This window comes from Silurus meridionalis, chromosome 17 (assembly GCF_014805685.1).
Source record: "Silurus meridionalis isolate SWU-2019-XX chromosome 17, ASM1480568v1, whole genome shotgun sequence".
Lineage (NCBI taxonomy): Eukaryota > Metazoa > Chordata > Actinopteri > Siluriformes > Siluridae > Silurus > Silurus meridionalis.
The window spans coordinates 9,518,051-9,526,065 of NC_060900.1; the positions used below are offsets into that span (position 1 = coordinate 9,518,051).

An 8,015-nucleotide genomic window follows, 5' to 3' on the forward strand; every position below is an offset into this window, starting at 1 on the left:
AGGACCTCATACATGCAAAGCATGCGCTACCACTGAGCTACATCCCCAGCTGCATCTGTTGAAGTGTAAGGCATTCAGCCCAGGACCTCACACTTGCAGATTACAAACCATATTTAAACATCCCAAAACACAAATCCCCTGCGATTTGAGCTTTGCCTGAAGAACACAAAGGCAAATCAAGAAGCTGCTTCAAGTTGAACAGAAATTTAATTTAACTGCACAGGATGAAAGTAAGCAAAGAAGAATGACTCACCAAACAGGCATGAATGGGGATTGAACCCATGATCTTCAGTTTACGAGACTGACGCCTTGCCATTTGGCCATCATGCCATTTAAGAGAGCTTGAGAGTGTCATTCAACATATCAACTCACTTTAAAATAGAGCATGCTTTTGTTGCAATATGCACTGACATTCAAGTTTCATAATCAATCCATATATTTTGGAGGTCACATGACTGATGACCATACAACAAGAATATGCGCACCTAAAACTTATAGACATTTTATGCATCATAAAGAAGTCGCTTGGAGACGCTGGGGATTGAACCCAGGACCTCATACATGCAAAGCATGCGCTCTACCGCTGAGCTACATCCCCAGCTTGACCTGTTGAAGTGTAAGGGATTCAGACCAGGACCATACGCTTGCAAATTAAATCTATTATTAAACATCCCAAAGACACATTCCTCCAATTTGAGCTTTGCCTGAAAAACACAAAGGCAAATCAAGAAGCTGCTTCAAGTTGAATAGAAATTTTATTGAACTGGACAAGATGAAAGTGAGCAAAGATACAACAAGCAGGCATGAAAGGAATTGCACCCATGATCTTCAGTTTACAATACCTACGCCTTGCCACTTGGCCATCATGCCATTTAAGAGAGCTTGAGTGTGTCATTCAACATACCAACTCACCAAAAACTAAAGTGTTGCGTAATATGCACTGACATTCAAAATCAATCCATATTTTTGGAGCTCACATGACTCACAACCATACAACAAGAATATGCGCGCATCTAAAACTTATAGACATTTTATGCATTATAAAGAAGTAGCTTGGAGATGCTGGGGATTGAACCCAGGACCTCATACATGCAAAGCATGCGCTCTACCACTGAGCTACATCCCCAGGTAAGTGCCTATCACTGACGGCTGGAGATTGGCATCAAACCAAGCAATTCATTTAAAAAAAACCCAGGTTTTTAAAGCATGCACCCGGAAAATTTGCTGAGAAAAACGATTTTTCTCCTTGGCCATCATGAACAAACAGGAAACCTGTACATGTTGAAAAACCAAATAGTTCACCAAACTAAAGCATGCTTTTGATGAGTGATATGCACTGAAATCCAAGCTTTCATAATCAATCCATATTTTTGGAGCTCACATGACTCACGACCAAACAACATGATTATGTTCACAGAAATGTATTGGAACTGCTGAGGACAACGCCGTCATACTTGGACATCTCGCCTCAACAGGGACCCGGCACATGGTATGCAAACAATCAGGTCGTCAAAAGCAAAAAGGTGTGCAACAGTGTAAAATGGGAAAACTCAAAATTCCAATATGCAACATACCAGAATTTCTTTATTTTTAGTACATTTTTACTTCATGCTACTAAATCTAATTTTGTTCTTCTTGGCCATCACAAATAAAGAGGGAACCAGTTCATGTAAAACAACCAAATAGTTCACCAAACATAGAAGGTGTATGGTGTAAGAAGGTGCATCTACTGAGACTTGGTAAATACACAATGGCACATTGCTTATGCTGTCTTTTTTTACTTTGATTTAACGATTCTAGCGGTACTTCACAGTGGGTCTCAAATGAACCTTCAATGGAAATGAGATGAACAAAGTCCGAGTGGTACCAAACGTGCTTCCACAGTAGAAGCGTAAGCTGTTAATTTAGAAATCTTAAATGGGTATTGGACGAAGGCAATAGAGGTGTTAATGATCTGCATACACATTAGAGTGCTGGGTGCTGATCATGAACAGGAGTGCTTGCCATCATGATCAAACAGGAAACCTGTACATGTTGAAAAACCAAATAGTTCACCGAACTAAAGCATGCTTTTGATGAGTGATATGCACTGACATCCAAGCTTTCATAATCAATCCATATTTTGGAGCTCACATGACTCACGACCAAAAACATGATTATGTTCACAGAAATGTATTGGAACTGCTGAGGACAACGCTGTCATACTTGGACATCTCGCCTCAACAGGGACCCGCACATGGTATGCAAACAATCAGGTCATCAAAAGCAAAAAGGTGTGCAACCGAGCCATTATGGATGCACAAGCCAGTGCACTCTTAGTGCCGGTCCCAAGCCCGGGTAAATGGGGAGGGTTGTGTTAGGAAGGGCATCCAGCGTAAAAACATTTGCCAAATCAAATATACGGGTCACAAATAAGAATTTCATACCGGATCGGTCGAGGCCCGGGTTAACGGGTCAACGACCGCCACAGGTATCGTTAACCGACAGGGTACCGGTGGAAATTGGGCTACTGTTGGCCGAAGGAGGAGAAGGAGAGGAGGAAGACGTCTACAGAGATGGCAGGGAAAGGAGCAGTGTAGGAGAATGGAGGTTAGGGTTGGTACTTTAAATGTCGGTACTATGACGGGGAAAGGGAGAGAGGTAGCTGATATGATGGAGAGGAGAAAGGTAGATATGCTGTGTGTTCAGGAGACCAAGTGGAAAGGGAGTAAGGCCAGGAACATTGGAGGTGGATTTAAACTGTTTTATCATGGTGTGGATGGAAAGAGAAATGGTGTAGGGGTGATTCTGAAGGAAGAGTACAGTAAGAGTGTAGTGGAGGTGAAGAGAGTTTCTGATAGGGTGATGATCGTGAAGGTGGAAGTTGAAGGGATGATGATAAATGTCATCAGTGCCTATGCTCCACAAGTTGGCTGTGAGATGGAGGAGAAGGAAAGATTCTGGAGTGAATTAGATGAAGTGGTAGATGGTGTACCTAGGAAAGATTGGGGCGGACTTTAATGGGCATGTAGGTGAAGGGAACAGAGGTGACGAGGAAGTGATGGGTAGGTATGGTTTTAAGGAGAGGAATGTGGAAGGGCAAATGGTGGTAGATTTTGCTAAAAGAATGGAAATGGCAGTGGTGAACACTTATTTTAAGAAGAAGGAGGATCATAGGGTGACGTATAAGAGTGGAGGAAGGTGCACACAGGTGGACTATGTGCTATGCAGGAGATGCAACCTGAAGGAGATTGGAGACTGTAAGGTGTTGGCAGGGGACAGTGTAGCTAGACAGCATCGGATGGTGGTCTGTAGGATGGTTGTGGAGGCGAAGAAGAAGAGGAGGAGAGTGAGGACTGAAAGAAGAATAAGATGGTGGAAACTGAAGGAGGAAGAGTGTAGTGTGAGGTTCAGGGAAGAGGTCAGTGAGAGGCTCAGTGGTGTTAAGGAGGTGTTGGATGATTGGGCAACTACTGCAGGAGTGATGAGGGAGGCAGCTAGAAAAGTACTTGGTGAGACATCTGGAAATAGAAAGGAAGACAAGGAGACGTGGTGGTGGAATGAGGAAGTGCAGGAGAGCATAAGGAGAAAGAGGTTGGCAAAACAGAAGTGGGATAGACAGAGTGATGAGAAAAGTAGGCAGGAGTACAAGGAGATGCGGCAGCAGGTTAAGAGGGATGTGGCGAAAGCCAAGGAAAAGGCATATGAGGAGCTGTATGAGAGGTTGGACACTAAGGAAGGAGAAAAGGATTTATACAGATTGGCCAGGCAGAGGGACCGAGCTGGAAAGGATGTACTGCAAGTTAGAGCAGTAAAGGATGGATAGGGAAATGTGTTGACTAGTGAGGAGAGTGTGTTGAGAAGGTGGAGGGAGTATTTTGAGCAGCTGATGAATGAAGAAAATCAGAGAGAGAGAAGGTTGGATGATGTGGAGATGGTGAAGCAGGATGTAGATAGGATTAGTAAGGAGGAAGTGAGAGCAGCGATTAAGAGGATGAAGAGTGGAAAGTCGGTTGGTACCAGATGACATACCGGTAGAAGCGTGGAGATGTTTAGGAGAGATGGCAGTGGAGTTTTTGACCAGATTGTTTAACAGGATTTTGGAAGGTGAGAAGATGCCTGAGGAATGGAGAAGAAGTGTGCTTGTACCGATCTTTAAGAATAAAGGAGATGTGCAGACCTGAAGTAACTACAGGGGAATTAAGTTGATCAGTCACACCATGAAGTTATGGGAAAGAGTAGTGGAAGCCAGGCTGAGAGAAGAGGTGACCATCTGTGAGCAACAGTATGGTTTCATGCCAAGGAGGAGCGCCACAGATGCCTTATTTGCTTTGAGAATGTTGATGGAGAAGTATAGAGAAGGACAGAAGGAATTGCATTGTGTATTTGTGGATTTAGAGAAGGCCTACGACAGGGTGCCAAGAGAGGAGTTGTGGTATTGTATGAGGAAGTCAGGTGTGTCAGAGAAGTATGTGAGGGTGGTGCAGGACATGTATGAGAACAGTGTGACAACAGTGAAGTGTGCAGTAGGTACGACAGACTGGTTTAGGGTGAAGGTTGGACTGCATCAAGGATCGGCCCTGAGCCCTTTCCTGTTTGCAGTGGTGATGGACAGGTTGACGGACGAGGTCAGACAGGAGCCTCCCTGGACTATGATGTTTATGGGATGATATTGTGATTTGTTGTGGGAGTAGGGAGCAGGTTGAGAAGAGCCTGGAGAGGTGGAGATATGCGCTGGAGAGAAGGGAATGAAACTCAGTAGGAGTAAGACAGAATACATGTGTGAATGAGAGGGAGGGCAGTGGAGTGGTGCAGTTGCAGGAGAAGAGCTGGAGAAGGTGGAGGATTTCAGGTACCTGGGGTCAACAGTGCAAAGTAATGGAGAGTGTGTTAGAGAAGTAAAGAAAAGAGTGCAGGCAGGGTGGAGTGGTGGAGAAAAGTGGCAGGAGTGATTTGTGATAGTAGGGTATCTGCAAGAATGAAAGGGAAAGTTTATAGGGCTGTGGTGAGACCTGCGATGTTGTATGGATTAGAGACAGTAGCATTGAGTAAAAGACAGGAGGTGGACCTGGAGGTAGCAGAGCTAAAGATGATGAGGTTTTCGTTGGGAGTGACGAGGATGGACAAGATTAGAAATGAGTTTATTAGAGGGACAGCGCATGTAGGATGTTTTGGTGACAAGGTGAGGGAGGCGAGATTGAGATGGTTTGGACATGTGCAAAGGAGGGACATGAATTATATTGGTAGAAGAATGCTGAGGATGGAGCCACCAGTTAGGAGGAAAAGAGGAAGGCCAAGGAGGAGGTTTAAGGATATGGTGAGGAAGACATGCAGGTAGTTGGTGTGAAAGAGGCAGATGTAGAGGACAGGGTGGTATGGAGACGGATGATCCGCTGTGGCGACCCTAATGGGAGCAGCCGAAAGAAGAAGAAGAAGAAAAGCAAAAAGGTGTGCACCAGTGTAAATTGGGAAAACTCAAAATTCCAATATGCAACATACCAGAATTTCTTTATTTTAGTACATTTTACTTCATGCTACTGAATCTAATTTTGTTCTTCTTGGCCATCACAAATAAAGAGGGAACCAGTTCATGTAAAACAACCAAATAGTTCACCAAACATAGAAGGTGTATGGTGTAAGAAGGTGCATCTACTGAGACTTGGTAAATACACTATGGCACATTGCTTATGCTGTCTTTTTACTTTGATTTTTCGATTCTAGCGGTACTTCACAGTGGGTCTCAAATGAACCTTCAATGGGAATGAGATGAACAAAGTCCCAGTGGTACCAAACGTGCTTCCACTGTAGAAGCTTAAGCTGTTAATTTAGAAATCTTAAATGGGTATTGGACGAACGCAATAGAGGTGTTAATGATCTGCATACACATTAGAGTGTTGGGTGCTGAAGCCATGCTAAAACTGTTGTTCACAAAAGTTTTCCATCAAAGCAGCATGTTGGAAGGTCTCACTTGGTTGTTTTATCTCAACTTGATGTAACCTCTTTCTCGGGATTTATCATGAGCATGGGGAAATGAATTGATGAGAGGTTACTAAAATTTTAAATCAGGATGCATACACAAAACTAAACTAAACTCCGGACATGCAACTCTGGCTAGAGTGCGGAGAGGCCTGGTTAGCTTGACTATAGCTATACTGTTCATTTGTTTTTCTTGTGAGCATAAAACTCCCATGCACATGTACTTAAACACCATAACCCTTATTTGAGAAACAAATCAAATCAGAGATCACACCAAATCACACACACTTAAATATCAGACCACAAATATTGAATGTTAAACATCAAAATGTATTTGCATTATTTTTTTAGAACTAGATGAGTACCTTTTCAACATGTCTTTGTAATTCACATAAAATAAATAACCAATACCCCGGGGTTTTTTTCCTACCTATAAGTTTCATCAGTTTTGTGGTACCACAACGTTGGCGCTTGTTGGAGCTCGGTTGCAATCTTCCCAAAGAATATTGGCTGTACTCATGGTTCCTTGGTAACAGAAAGATTATAATGACCATCTATCCAAACCGTTCCATCCCATGGTGAAATACGCAATGAAGAAACCCGTCATGAAGCTCCGTCTCCCCCACATTTCCTTAAAAGATGGTGTTAAGCAGATTATTAACATTCCCTTTAACCTATCCACTTGTAAAGAAAACTTTTATATCTCTTAATAGGAGATGGGGCCTCTTTCGTGTCACTACTCTCAACTACGGTAGCACTATGTGTACCAACTGCCACTGTCGTTGGGTTCCCTAGCAAATCATAAGTTAGCCAAGTTGGAGCTTTTTTTAGTCTCTGAGATCGAGTTGTCTTATCAGAGCTTTTTGCTACACTGTCTAGTCTCTCAGCTATTTCAGCTGACGTCTGTATTTCAGTGTCTCTTTCCACAACTTCTGCAGTCACTTTTTCTACCAAATGGTCATCCTCCTCCACTCGGCAGGTTCTTCAGCTGTCTTATCCGTTTCTGGGTTACTTGTCAACACAGCCAGATCCAAATCCAGATTGAAAGGCTCACCATGATCAATGTTTTGAGGTTCTGATCTTGGCAGCTCTCGGTGCAGTGTCTTTTCAGATCCATGTCCACTCTCTGGCTTAAGTTTAAACACAGGCAAACCAGGCAGTTGACTCGCCACAATGTAAGGAGTATCTTTCCACCGATCAGCAAGCTTGTGCTTCCTGTAAACCAAGGTTTCGGATCAAAACCCTGTCCCCAGTATCTAATGAGCAGAAACGAACTCTTTGATCATAGCGTTGCTTGTTCCTTCATTTTCTTCTCTGCCATACTCCCAGCCAACTGATAGGCAGCTTGAGCTCACGTTTTATGTTTTGACATACCTCAAGTAGGATTTTGTGGAGGTGCCATCACTTGAGACCCCGAATGTCACGTCTACTGGCAGCCTGGCCTCCCGTCCAAACATTAGAAAATATGGAGAATAGCCAGTGGACTCATTCACTGTGCAATTGTACGCATGTACAAGATGGCTAAAATGTTTACTCCATTTACTTTTATCTTGTGTTTCCAAGGTTCCAAGCATGTCAAGAAGAGTCCTATTAAACGCTCAGGCTGTGGATCACCTTGAGGATGGTAGGGAGTGGTTCTGGATTTCCTTATGCCAAGCATGCTCAACAGCTCATGGATAAGGGCCAAAATAATTTGATTTAGGGTCATAGTAGCACAACATGGTTCTGCTACTATAGCTCTAAATTAGAGTCATAGTAGCGAATTATAGTCATGATTAGAGTCATAAGCACAGTGTTTCACATCAGGGCCCTAGAGGCACAACATAATATATTAACTTAGAGCCATAGTTGGCCCACATGATTTGTATTGAGTCATATCGGCATTACATAATTAGCATTAGGGCTATAGTAGCAGCACAGTGTTTTACATCAGGGCCCTAGAGGCACAACATATATTTTAAATTAGATCCATGGTAGCACAACATGATTTAAATTGAGTCATAGTTGGCCAACATAATTTGAATTATAGTCAGCAGCACTACATAATTAGCATTAGAGCT

General features: G+C 43.1%; 3 non-coding genes across 3 annotated transcripts; all 3 read right to left on the minus strand.

Moving 5' to 3' along the window:
* Positions 1-258: 258 nt before the first annotated feature.
* trnat-cgu lies at positions 259-330 on the minus strand. The gene has a single exon. It is a non-coding gene; the product is annotated as a tRNA-Thr (tRNA).
* Positions 331-526: 196 nt separating this feature from the next.
* On the minus strand, positions 527-598 carry trnaa-ugc. The gene has a single exon. It is a non-coding gene; the product is annotated as a tRNA-Ala (tRNA).
* A 456-nt stretch (positions 599-1,054) lies between these two features.
* Positions 1,055-1,126, minus strand: trnaa-ugc. The gene has a single exon. It is a non-coding gene; the product is annotated as a tRNA-Ala (tRNA).
* Between the last annotated feature and the right edge of the window lie 6,889 nt (positions 1,127-8,015).